The sequence below is a fragment of the Saccopteryx bilineata genome, chromosome 1, assembly GCF_036850765.1.
Source record: "Saccopteryx bilineata isolate mSacBil1 chromosome 1, mSacBil1_pri_phased_curated, whole genome shotgun sequence".
Taxonomy (NCBI): Eukaryota; Metazoa; Chordata; class Mammalia; order Chiroptera; family Emballonuridae; genus Saccopteryx; species Saccopteryx bilineata.
The window spans coordinates 61,988,392-62,002,980 of record NC_089490.1 but is presented as its reverse complement, the minus strand read 5'-3'; positions in this window follow the sequence as shown (position 1 = coordinate 62,002,980).

Sequence of the window (14,589 nt, the reverse complement as noted above, 5' to 3'; positions counted from 1 at the left end):
CCTTGTCTTTTTCCTGATTTTTAGAGGAAAAGTCTTCAGTTTTTTGCCATTGATGTTTTTTGCAATATGATGTTATTTGATGGTTTATCATAAATGGTCTTTATTATGTTGAGATATTTTCCTTCTATACCCATTTTGTTGAGTGTTTTAAACATAAAATGATGTATTTTATTGAATGCCTCTTCTGCATCTATTGTTAGGATCATATGGTTTTTGTTCTTTGTTTTGTTGATATGGTGTATTATTTTAACTGTTTTATGTATGTTGAACCATCCTTGTGATTTCAGGATAAATCCCACTTGATCATGATGAATTCTTTTTTAATTTGTTGTATTTGATTTGCTAGTATTTTGTTTAGGATTTTAGCATCTGTATATATTAGAGATATTGGTCTGTAGTTTTCTTTTTTTGTGTTGTCCTTGCCAGGTTTTGGTATGAGGGTTATGTTGGCCTCATAAAATGTGTTTGAAAGTATTGCTTCTTCTTTAATTATTTGGAAGACTTTGAGTAGAATAGGAACCAAGTCTTCTTTGAATGTTTGATAGAATTCACTACTATAGCTGTCTGGCCCTGGGTTTTTATTTTTTGGGAAGTTTTTTATAGTTGTTTCTATTTCCTCCCTGCTTATGGGTCTGTTTAGGCTTTCTGCTTCTTCATGACTCAGTTTAGGAAGATTGTATTGTTCTAGAAACTTATCTATTTCTTCTAGATTGTTAAATTTGGTGGCATATAGTTTTTATAGTATTCTACAATAATTCTTTGTATATCTATGATGTCTGTGGTGATTTCTCCTCTTTCATTTTGGATTTTTTTTATATGAGTCCTTTCTCTTTTTTCTTTGTTGAGTCTTGCCAAGAATTTGTCAATTTTGTTGATCTTTTCAAAGAACCAGCTCCTTGTTTTATTTTTTCTAGTTTTTCTGTTCTCTATTTCATTTATTTCTTCTCTGATTTGTATTATTTCCCTTCTCCTGCTGGTTTTGGGTTGTCTTTACTCTTCTTTTTCTAATTCCTTAAGATGTAATGTTAAGTTGTTTACTTGGGCTTTCTCTTGTTTGTTCATATAAGCCTGAAGTGATATGAACTTTCCTCTTGTTACTTCTTTTGCTGCATCCCAGAGATTCTGATATGTTGTACTGTCATTTTCATTTGTCTGTATGTATTTTTTGATCTCTGCTTTTATTTCTTCTTTAACCCACTCATTTTTTAGACGTATGTTGTTTAATTTCCACATTTTTGTGAGTTTGTTTACTTCTTTTTTGCAGTTGAATTCTAGTTTCAAACTTTATGGTCAGAGAATATGCTTGGAATAATTTCAATCTTTCTGAATTTGTTGATGTTAGTTTTGTGGCCCAACATATGGTCAGTTCTTGAGAATGTTCCATGTACACTGGAGAAAAATGTATATTCTGGTGTTTTGGGATAAAATGTCTTGTAGATGTCTATCATATCCAACTGTTCTAGTGTTTCGTTTATGGTCCATATCTCTTTATTAATTTTCTGTTTGGATGAACGATCTAAAACCATCAGCAGTGTATTGAGGTCTCCAAGTATGATTGTATTTTTGTTGGTTTTTATTTTTAGGTTAGTTAGTAGATGTCTTATATACTTTGATGCTCCTTGGTTTGGTACATATATATTAAGAAGTGTTATGTCTCCTTAATTCAATGTCCCCTTTATCATTATGAAATGACCATCTTTGTCTCTGATTACCTTTGCTGTCTTTAAGTCAGCATTGTTAGATATGAGTATGGCTACATCTGCTTTTCTTTGGATGTTATTTGTTTGAAGTATAATTTTCCAATCTTTCACTTTGAATTTGTTTTTATCCTTGTTACTTAGATGAGTTTCTTGTAGGCAGCATACAGTTGGATTTTCTTTTTTGATCCCCTCCACTACTCTGTGTCTTTTTATTGTTGAGTTTAATCCATTTACATTTAATGTAATTATTGACACTTGAGGGTTTCTTATTGCCTGTCATTTTATATATTACTTTTGGATAACTCTGTATCTTGTTTGTTTCTTCTCTTTTGTTTTTCTGTCATATGTTTTTGTTTGGTTATATTTCATAATTCTTTCCTCTGTTTCTTTTTTAAAGCCATGTGTTTCTGTAGTGGTTTTTTCAAGGGTGGTTACCATTAGGTAATAAAAAGGATATATATCATATTCATTGTAGTACATTATCTCATGAGTGCTTCTGTACTCCATCCTCCTTTGTTACTATTAATCTTTGTCCTCTCCCCTTTTTTTATTTTTGTTGTCACAGATTAAACTTGTTTTTGTTGTGATCTTGTTGGAGCTTTTACTTGTGAGTTTGTTTTTTTTTTGTTCTTTGTATGTGCTCAGATAACCCCTTTTAGTATTTCCTGAAGTGGGGGTTTTCTGGTGATAAATTTCTTATCTTTTCTATATCTGTGAATGTTTTTATTTCCCCTTCATATTTGAAGGATAGCTTTGATGGATATAGTATTATTGGCTGGAAGTTTCTCTCTTTCAGTACTTTTAATATTGGGGTCCACTCTCTTCTGGCCTGTAGAGTTTCTTCTGACAAATCTGATGATAGCCTAATGAGTCTTCTTTTATATGTTGTATTCTTCTTTTCCCTAGCTGCTTTGAAAATTTTTTCTTTGTCATTGGTCTGTGGTAATTTTATTATGATGTGTCTTGGAGTAGGTCTGTTTGGGTTAAGGTAACTTGGTGTTCTGTTTGCTTCTTGGATTCGAGGCTCTAATTCTTTCCACAGGTGTGGGAAGTTCTCATTGATTATTTGTTTGAATATGTTCTCCATTCCATTTTCTCTCTCTTCTCTTTCTAATATACCCATTATTTTTATGTTGCTCTTTCTGATGAAGTCAGACAATTCCTATAGGACTTTCTCATTTTTTTAAATTCATGAGTCTCTCTAGTCTTCTCTCTGTAGTATTTCTAGTTGCCTGTCTTCTATGTCACTAATTCTCTCCTCTATCTGGCCTGTTCTATTAGCTAAGCTTCTTACCTCATTTTTCAGTTCATGTATTGAGTTTTTCATCTCTGTTTGGTTCCTTTTTATAGTTTCAATTTCCTTGGCGAAGTATTCTTTTTGTTCATTGAATTGAACTTGTTTTACAAGTTTTTAAAATTGCCTTTCTGTGCTTTCTTATATTTCCCTGAGTATTTTTAGGAGTTCAATTTTTAATTCTCTGTCATTTAACTCCAAGGTTTCCAAGCAATTGAAATTTTTTTCTAGAGATTTTCATCATGTATCTGAGCTACATCTCTGTCTTTCATATCCATGATATTTGATTTCTTTTTTCTTAATAGCATTTGAGAGTGATATTGTTATTAACTAATAAGAGATCATTTAAGAAATAAAATATAAATTGAAAAGATAAAGTGAAAAAAATGAAAATTCTATAATGATAAATGGAACAAAAACTACAGAGAACAGGGAGCAAGAACTGAGGGAAAATGACAAAGAGATAAAAAAAGAAGTAAAAACATGCAAAATACCACAAAGAAAAATATGAATCCAAAATAAAATAATTTGTTGATAAATGATGATCGAATGAGAGAAGAAAAAGAAAAAGAGGGGGAAAAAGTAAAGATTTTTTGAAATGAAATCATTTAAAAAAACAAGAATAAAAAATGTAACTACTATGGATAATGAAGTTCAAAAGGAAAAGGAAAGAATAAAAAGGAAAGATGATAAAATGACCAAAGTGGAAAAAAAAGTTTTAAAAATGTAATTTTTTCCTGGTTTTGAGAGGTAGCTTCTTCCTTTTTTTTTCAGCAGGTGGTGCTGTCCTAAAGGTTTTGCCCCTGTGGGGCTCTTGAACAAAGGTTTGTTGTTGTATGGCTATGGCAATGTCACAGGCTGGGCCTCAGTCCCATTGGTAGGCGGGGCTTGTTAGGGCTTTGAGGTTTTGTCAATCGAAGTCTCAGTTAGTTTTCCAAGTGCCTCTCCCCATGTCCCTCCCTCCTGGGCTAGCAGCCTGGGGATTTAGCTGTGAGGTTGCTCCAGGCACTGCTTTCAGAGTAAGAGGCTCAAAGAGCAGCCAGGTCCTTCCTCCAGCACTGCTCAAAGCACAGTTCTGGGTGAGGCTGTGCCTACTAGAGCTTCCAGCGAGAGCAGGCAGGGCTTGGAGTCGATTGCAGATCTGGTGCCTTTCTAAGGGCTGGCAGACAGGTCTAGCACATCTCAGTGTGCTCCGCGCTGGGAGCCAATTGCAGATCAGTTGCCTTTTAAGGGTCCTGGGGCATGTCTTGTACACCTCAGCGCTCTGCAGGTCTAATCTCCACAGGTTTCCCCTTTATACACTGTTTGGTAGCCTGCAGCAAGCCACATGCATGCCCAACTCCCACAACTTCTGCAGTACCCATGGAGGTCTGCTCCTGCCCACGTAGGCACACAGTGCCTGTGATCTCAGTCAGAGCCGGGAATGCAGGAATGCACTTTGGAATCTGTATCAACCCACCGAGGCACCCAGCCTGGACAAGTCCAAGCCTAGGGATCCCCGCCTTTGTGCACTTCCCATGCTGTTGGTCAGGGAGTAGATGTCTACCACTGATAATCTCAGACTAAGCCCTCCAGCCTGTGAGTGTGCATGCCCATGCCAGAGGTGCCAGTTGGAGCCACTTGCACACTGCCCACGATCATGGACCCGGGAGCACACAAAGCTGCTAGTGCTGGTGGCGGCTCCCATGGGCTCCCGCATTGGCAACCTTTGTCGAAACCTGCTGCTGGTGCTCGCCCTGCGTCCGCGATCTCAGGCCCAGCCGGCGCATTTTCTCCTCTGCTTGATCATCCACCTTATCCCAGCTTCTTCCCTCTGCCCCAGATCCTCCATTTCTCTTGGTTCCAGATGAAAGCGGCCCTTCCTCAGATTAATGAGGAAAGTCTCTGTTCTCCATCTTATTTCCTTCAGAGTGGATTATATATTCAGCCACCTTTTTGCCCAATCATACCTTTATCTGGTGTGTGTATATTTCAGGTGCTCTTGATATTTTTTTCTCTGTCTTTAGTTGTTGAATTTGCTGAAATTTCAAGGGAAGATATGGGGAGAACCCCTCACAGTGTCATTTCTCAGACGTTATAACTTGTCTTTTAAGCTCATCCACCTATGAGTCAAGAGGAGCTATGTGTGGACCTGATATAGATCATGAGACCTTGGACTTCAAACTTACTACCATAATTGGGTGGAATTTTTAGATGTTCTAGGATAAGAGTAGGTGTACTTTGCATGTGAGAAGAATAAATAATTTGTGGCCGGGGTAGACTGTGGCAGATTGCAAGAATAGCCATATGGCACCTGTGCATTGGGGCTTGCATCCTCTTGCTGTGACTGGAACCTGAGACTGCTGTGTGAACAAGCCTGAGTTGCTCTGTGGAGGATGACAGGTCACATAGAGAGGAATGTGGAGAACTCGGCCAACACTTACCATCTGGTGGACATGTGAGGTCATCCTACTAGCTGACCAAGCCCATGAACAAACCCAGCACAAGTCTTCCCTGCTAATTCAGACTCGAATTACACTGCCCTTACACAGAATCGGGAGAAACAGTATAGAGTGGTTTAAAGCCACAATGTTTTGGGTTGATTTAGTATGCCCACAAAGTAAACTGATATGCCTTTGCACCTCCAAACTCAACACATAATACTCAATAAATACTTGTTGAATTAATATTTATGATGTTATAATAAATAAAAGACTATCATAACTACTTACAAAAGGTCTCCGCCTGATCGAGTTTGTAAACCACTGAATTAGATTATATGCGCTGAAGACTACCAGGTGTTAGGATAGATTTTCAAGAAAGATGTTAATTGCAAGAGGCAGTTAGGGAAAGTGCAAAATGGTAAAAACTCCAACAGTTACAAGCCTTATCTCTGCTAGGTGTTTACTTAGTTAATAAGAACAAAAGTAGTAAGATTAGGTTAGAAAAAGAGATTATATTCCAACTCCGTGTTTAAAACAAAATAGAGTTTAAAATATTTTTACATTCTATTCATGTAAAATAAAAAGAGAAAACAAGGGAACATAGTGAAGTTTACTGTAGAGAATGTTACATAGGCTTAATGGGATGAATCTGTTATAGAAAAAAAAGTGTTATTCCTATTTAAACAATAGCAACAACAATGATAAAGCATAATCAAGCATGTAGCTCCTAAGGAAGTACCCTTGAAACCAACATAGACTGTCAGGTAGAATGCAATCTAAAATGAGCACTTATACTGGCATTAAAAAATGTGCTGCTCTCCTTGACTAAGCTTGCTTTGCCTTGGCAGCCATCAGTGGCCAAGGGTGGGTAAATGGTCCAGGGGGAATGTAGTATGTTAGTGCTCTTTGCCCCTTTGCCATGCTAGAACTTGCTGGAAAACTGATTTTAAAAACGAGTGAAACTAGGATTTCTTCATGCATTCCGCTTGTAACACACTTAAAGGTAATATTTCACGGTACAAATCAAATAAAAAATGCCTTCCAGTGGCATCTTTGTTACTTCCATCCTCCATAAGGACCCCCATGGAGTCAGTCTCTATGAATTACCCCTAATCATTGTACTGATGGAAATGATGACCCCAGAATGACACACCCTGTTCTTTAAGCTGCATTTAAAAACAAACAACAATGATTTCCCGTGTAGGTGAAGGCATATCACAAACCCTCTGATGCTTACTTCACACTCTGTTACACTGACCGTGTGTTTCCCCCATAAGTGACCCTGGCAGAAGTTGAAAGAGCTTCAATCTGGCATAGAACTGGGAGTTGTCTTCATGGTTGTCTTTGATTTTGGTCTACTGTGATCTCACCATGCACATCAAACAAATAAAAGAGTAAATTGCAAGTCCCATTTTAGGTTGCTGGTTTCATATATTACCAAGTCTCAAGCTGATCTGCTTCAGTTGAAATTTGCTTTTCCCCTGGGGCGTTAGTACTTTAAGAGCAGGGAGCCCGCTGTGTCATCTCTGGTATAAGCCCACTCCAGGTATGCTTACCTCCTGCACACACAAGTTTTGCCTCTGAAGACAGACAAGTAAACAGACTGTGGAGTTTAACTCAAAAGAGGTTGAGAAAAGGCTTTCTAGGGGTTGCTGGTCTCTTAAGAAAGACCTGAAGGACAAGAGTTCCCAAATGAAGGAAATGGGAATCATTCAAAGACCAGAGAACAGAATGGCTGTTTCGGGCAGCAGAAGTAAATCAATGTGACAGCAAAATAGGGGATGAATCGTGGGCAGGTGGTTTAGTGTTAAAAGAAAAAGATGCAGGCAGGTACCAATTCAGCAATCTTGTGCATCCTCCTAAGAAGAGAATAAAATTTGTGTTTTGAAGGCTTTTAAGCACAGGACCAGCATGCTTTCAGAAAGATGTGCTGGGCTGTAGTATAAAAAAAATTGAGTGTGTGTAATGGTGGGAAAAGATTGGGGGGGGGGAGGATGAAGTCAGACAAAAATAGAAGGAGGGAAGACAGCTATAAACAAACAAGTAAACAGAAAAACAATTTTATTCAAAGCCTGAACCTGAAGAGAGAGAAGACATTGATTTAAGAGATATAAGAGGTGGAGAGTATACATGACTTGGTTTGAGATAAGATGTGAGGTTGAAAGAGAAGATAGGGTTAAGGCTGACTTTGAGTTTCTATCTTGTACAACAAGGTATGTGCTTCATTGAAACTAAGAATATTAAAGGAAGAGTGATATTGATATATTTGGCACTCAGGGAAATGGAACTTAAGGTAGAGACTTTGGAATCATAGGAGACAAGAGAGGTAAAATGGGTGAATGTGTGAGGAAAAAATGTAAATTAGTTTGCCACAGACAAAAACATCTTTCTATATACTAATGATACAAGGCTTGAAAATGTAGATTCTGTTAAAATAGCAAGAATATTGAATCATTAGCTATTAATATAATCTATGGAAAGAGATCTATTTGAAGAAACTATAAAACTCTAATGAGGACAATAAAGACAGACTTGAGTAAGTAGGGAGCTATAACATACTACTTATCTAAAAGACTAAAAAGAGTGAAGGTGACAATACTCCCTAGGTTAATATATAGATTTCATGGAATGCCTATTAAAATCACAGCAAGATGCCTTATAGAAATTTATAAAACAATGGTAACATTCTTTTTGAAATAATCAGTGGGGAAGAATGCATTTATTGATCAATATATAGAAAAATATGTATATAACATTTCAGATGATACAAAATGCTTTCACAATGTTATCTCATTTCATTCTTATAATGACTCTTTTAATGAGGTATGTTTAATCATTCCCCATTTTAGGGTGACTATAAGTCCCAGTATACCTGGAGCAGTCCTGTTTTATGCAATTGTTCAAATGTTCCTTTTTCGTTTAATATTCTTCCTAGATGTTTTCATTTTTAAGAACAGCATTATTATTAATAGTTGCTCTAAAATAATATGGAGTAGATTTGGCATCATCTCCATAAAGTACTTCTGGCCTCCTGTCATGGTCATGTCTCTAGTGGGTAAGGAGCATGTGTAGGGAACAAGATTCATATACTAACATGTATTAAATCTGAAAGATAAACAATAACACCCACCCTCATACTTACTTGATGCAAACTTCTGGCCTCCTGTCATGGTCATGTCTCTAGTGGGTAAGGAGCATGTGTAGGGAACAAGATTCATATACTAACATGTATTAAATCTGAAAGATAAACAATAACACCCACCCTCATACTTACTTGATGCAAAGTCATTAATACCTCCCTTTAAAGTGCAGCATGCCGAATGAAGACACACTCACCAATATAACAAAGTGCACCCAGATTCTATAGAGTTGGTGTGCCAACTGGCTGCTCAGACGAGCCAGTTGCATAAAGCTATCAGGCTGCCTTTCTCTATCTCTCTTATCATTTGCCCTTAGTCATCATGTTATGAAGCAGTATAGGTCCAAGTTCAAGTCATATAGAGAGGCCACTAATAGGTTTTCCAGTTAATAGCCCGTGTGAAGGTCACAGATGGCAATCAGTATTATGTAAATGAGAGAATCTTCAAGTGATTGCAGTCTCCAGCCTTCCAATCACAATAGCTGACACTGAGTGGGGCATAGATGAGCCACAATTCCAAAGTCCTGCCGAAAATGAAGATTCATAATCCAAGTAAATATTGTCATTGTTTTGAGTCTCTAAATTTTGGAGTAATTTGTTATTGAGTCGAGGGAACCAGAAATGAGTTTTAATGTATTGGCTCCATTGAAGACAAAGGAGCTCATTAACTGTTCAATGATGCTTATTTTATATCCTTGTCATCAGATACTTTAAATAGAAACATGAGGAGTTCTGGTACAGTATTTAGATGATGTCTGAACACATGTATTCTGATCTTTGCCTCCACGCAGGTAAACAAAATCTTATGGTTCTGAGATCAAGGAACTGAATCATCACCTTTTCACCCAGTGCCTGCATCTATGCTTTGACAGGTCCTCTAGGAATGAGGCCCTTTATTTATGATACCACAAGTAATTACCATTATTAAACACCAACTATGTTCCATGTAATGCACCACAAATTTTAGTTCTTCTTTTATCAATAGAAGAGTAAGGTTCAGAAAAGTTAAAAACTTGCTCCAGATCATATAAGCAGGAGGAAGATATGACTCTTTAGTGCCAAAGCCCAGTCCTTTCCACAGAGTCCCAGGGGAATCCCAGCACTTGGCTAGGATCTGCTAAACTAATCATAGGAATTCATAGTTATCTTCCTGCTTATGCTTCTGAATGTTCTTTGATCTCTGTTGATAGGCTTGCCTATCTGTTTGTCATTCATTGTCACACCTTGCTAGACCTAGTTAGCCTGCTGTCTGGATTTTACAGGTTCTCAGTGATTAGCTCTGCCTCACTCCCAATCTTCCATAACTGGATGTTTCATAGAATTGAAACAGTAGCAGCACAAGAAGTTATGACTTTGGCAGAGAATGAACTTGGACCTACTCACCCTCCATACCAAGCAGTATAAACAGATTGAAAGGTTAAGTGAGCAGTAACAACAGCAACATTATTACCAGTCTTTCCAAAATTTGGAAATAAACAATATTGAATTTTTCCTTGATAGGGATGAAATAAATTTCTCTCTGATAAAGAGATGAAAATATCATGGAAAACAAGATGAATGGATTTGAATATGGAAACATTAAAAACAAGAAGAGAAAAAGAATACAGTATAGAAAGCATTAAAGTTAATTTCTCATCAGAAACAATGTAAGTTAGAAGGCAGTGAAATGGCATAGTCAAGGTTCTTGAAAGAAAACAACTGTCAACTAAAATTTCTATGTCAAGCAAAACTATCCTTCAAAAATAAAGGTGAAGTAGAAAAATTCCCAGCTAAATAATGAATAAAAGAATATGTTGCTAGAACATCTACCCTACAAAAGATATTGAAGAAAGTCAGAAATCAGTCAGGCTGATACAAAATTCTACCAAATGGTAACTTAAATTCATAGGAGAAAGGAAGAGCATCAAAAATGTTAAATATGTGGAAGCCCTGGCTGGTTGGCTCTGTGGTAGAGCATTGCCCAGCCTATGGATGTCCTGGGTTCTATTTCCTGTCAGGGCACACAGAGAAGCACCCATCTGGTTTTCCACCCCTCCCTCTCTCACTTCTCTCTCTCTCTTTCCCCCTGCAGACATGGCTTGATTGGAGCGAGTTGGCTCCAGGTGCTGAGGATGGCTCCATGGCCTCTGCTTCAAGCACTAAGAAGAGCTTGGTTGCTGAGCAATGTAGCAATGCCCCTTAGTGGGCTTGCAGGGTGGATCCTGGGCAGGGTGCATGCAGGAGTCTGTCTCTCTGCCTCCCCTACTCTCACTGAGTAAAAAAAGAAATGTTAAATATGAGGGTAAATATAAGAAATTGTAATACATTTTTTCTTTTTTAATACCTTAATTTAATAAAATGGTTGCTTAAAGCAATAATTATGATAATATATTGTTGGTTTTGTGATAAGTATGATGTACAATATATAATATAATGTACTATATATGATATATGTTCACTTATAAGATCATATATCATGTATGGTTATATATGATATTTATGATTGTATGTGGGTATATAATACCATAACGATATATAGTATGTAGAATAATAACACACAAGAGAAGAGGGGATCAGTATCAATCTATAGTCAGCTGTGATAAGTTAAATCTGCACATTGTGATACTAAGAGCAATCTCTAAGAAAATAACTTAAAAAATACAACTGAAAAATAAACAAAGGAATTGAAATGGAACACAAAAACATTTTAGTTTTACATATGAAAAGGCTATAAAAGAAACAGAGGAAGAACAAAAGATGAGAACTATAGAAACAAATTACATATCAATAATTACGCTGAGAGTGAGTTGACTAAACATTCATATTTTTAAAGCTACTGATAAGTAGAGCAACAGTTGTATTGATGTGCCACAATTTGCTCAACCATTCTCCTGTTGCTAAGAATCAGGCTATTTACAATTTCCTACTATCATAAATAATGCCACTGTGAATATTTTTATATATTTTTTTGTTTGTTTTTGTTCATTTCTGCTTGTGGTAAATTTTATAAAATGGAACTAAATTGCATCAAAGCTTTACAGTATTGATGAATTGCTCTCCCAAAATATGTAAGAATATCTATTTGTGAACAGATCCATCCACAATACTTAATAATTATTTAAATAGATGAGTAATGATAACCTGAAGTTGTTTAAACTGACCTTTGCTTCATTGCTATTGAGGTGACTTTTCTATCCTTGATAATCTGTGGCTTGTATTTACATATGTGTAAATTGGTTGCAGAAACATTTATTAGGTGAACTATGTATAGTCATTTGTTTTTCTCAATTCTATTACAGTGATGGGAGTGACTAGACTTTAATATTTTCTTATTTTTTCCCTATTCTAGTTATATCAATAATTAAATTAGCTTAATGATAATAACCCCTTGAGAGAAGGAATAATTAAGAAAAGATTTTGAGGAAAGCTAGTAATAAGTGAAAAGCTGCTCCATGCCCTTCAGAAGTTCACCCCGTGGCTCTCGGGCTTAATGGTATCTTTCTGAGAAGAGCTTTACAAATGAAGGACCTCTCACTTCCTGTCTGCCCCAAGGGCTCTGAGGTGAAACCCAGCGAAGACAGGCAGACAGAACGTGGAGCTGGAGCATCTTAGTTGGAAGGCTTAGGTGAGCTGGAAATAATTGATTAAGGGAAGTTTTAGTGCCAAAACATTAAAAATCACACATTGATAATGCTTCCTATTAGCAGAGATGGTGTTTTACATGGACTCAGAAATAGATTACCACTTGGGTCCAATGAGGATCTCTGAGTGTTCTGAAGAAAAGTAGTAGGAGAGAGAAATTTGCCTCATGCTTAAGACCTACAGTTCCTTTTCCCGTACAGGTGTGAGGTATAGCTCCTGCATTACTCTAAGTGTATCTGAATGTTCTGAATCGTACTTTATGGAGAAGTATCCCAATACCAGGAGCCACAGTTTATTGTTTTGGGTTTGTTTGTTTTGTTTTTTTTTGGTAAGAAGCTTTTTATTTTTATTTTTCCTATTTAATTGAATCTTATTTTATTTTTTTTAAATTTAAACTTATTGGGATGACATTGGTTCACAAAACCATACAGCCTTCAAGTGCACAACTTAGTATAACACCAGCTGCTTGCTGCGTTGTGCGCCCATCGCCGCAACTAATTCTCTTTCTGTCTCCGTTTTCCTCCCCTTGCCCACCTCCACTTACCTCCACCCCCTTTCCCTCTGGCTATCACCACACTTGTCTGTGTCTATGTGTTATGTATCTCTCTCTATATATAGGCTAATCCCTTCATGTTCTCTCATCTGGTCCCCTATCCCCCTTCCCTCTGACAGCTGTCTATGTGTTCCAAGTGTCCATGCCTCTGATTTTATTTTGTTCATCAGTTTATTGTGTTCACTAGATTCCACATATAAGTGAGATCATGTCTTATTGGTCTTTTTCTGTTGGCTTATTTCACTTAGCATAATACTCTTCAGGCAAGAGCCATATAGTTTAAGTTCTGACCATCACCTCAAAACTAGCTTCCTTTCACTCATTGCATTATCTGTACCACCCTTGCTATGACTAGTTTAGAAATGAGATTTTATAAAAATTTAGATTTAGATTATGAAAATTGGATAATTCTCAGATGTCATATTTCTTGAACCATAGTATAGTACATCATTGAGAATCACGGGGAATTTGAGGTGAATGATAATTGAATGTTACTGGGTGCAAGGCATTTTGATAATCTGTGATGATGCAAAGGGAAAGCCTGGTGCCTGAGTAGCTCATTCTAGTTTCCAACATCTTTGAGGTAGAATAATTCTATGTTTTTTGTAGATCTTTTTTTAGGAGTTTGAGGAGACCCTCAGAAGAAGGAAACCTGGTTTGTGGGTGATGGCCAAAAGGTAATCTTGTTTGGATAAAGCTTACTTTGTAAAGGGCTGTGAGCATTGAAAATCTGGGTTCTTTCCACCCCTCCTCACACCAGACCTCTTGGCTAAGTGCACCTGCCTGCAGACACAAACTTTCCCACTGGAGGGCTAGACGTGAGAGGAGGGATCCAGGGCAGAACACTGGTCAGCTGATTTGGCTGCACAGCCATGCATTCTACTGCTGCTACTATTTTTATTCCCACCTGTCTGGTATCCATATCTATAAGTAATTCTATACCTGGGCCCGGAATAACAGGACTATTGGGTCTCCTCTCAAGTCCTTTCCTCTAGGAAGCTTAGAGGCAGACGTGTGCTTGTTTTACAGAAAGTGCATAGGATTTTCAGATTTGCCTGTTTGTATCATTCCTATCTTTTACACCCCAGTCTTTATTATTTGCCTTTTCAGTTCCCATCTAGCTCTTAGTTATGTTACTTTGTACTTTCTGAACCCTTGTAAAATGCCTTATGTTCTTCCTGGAACCAGGCAGGGTATAAGCACATGAATAAATATAGCAGGCACGTGGCTCACTGAACCTCTGGCTCCACATCAGGCCTTGCTGTTTCTCAGCTTTTTAGCTCAATCCAAGCACAAGGCAATAATAGGTCTGTTTTTACGTGGGATGGTGCCTCAGGTACTGCCACTCAGGACTTCTTTCAATGTTTGGTTTCTTCTTGCTTAAACGTTTTGGTCAGGATTCCTGGTCCCCGTTGTCTGACTGCAATCTCTTATGTCTGGCTTCTCTGCTGCCAACCTCTTCCTCAAACAAAGTCTGGACTGTGCTTTCTAAGGTCCATAGTCTCTGCATCACTCTGGCTTTAACTAACATCTCTGGATATAGTCTCTAGACTCTAGACTGGTTTATTGCAACTTTATAGCCTTGGGGAGGCAATATGGTGTGGTAGTTTTGGAGTCATCATGATTTGGGTTGGTCCAATCCATCCGTTCATCCATCCACCCATCATCCATCCAATATGCTATCTATCTATCATCTATCTATCTATCTATCTATCTATCTATCTATCTATCTATCTATCATCTATCTATCTATCTATCATCTATAATTTATCTATCTACCACCTATCATCTATCTATCTATCTATCTATCTATCTATCTATCTATCTATCTACCTACCTATCTATCTAATACCTATCAT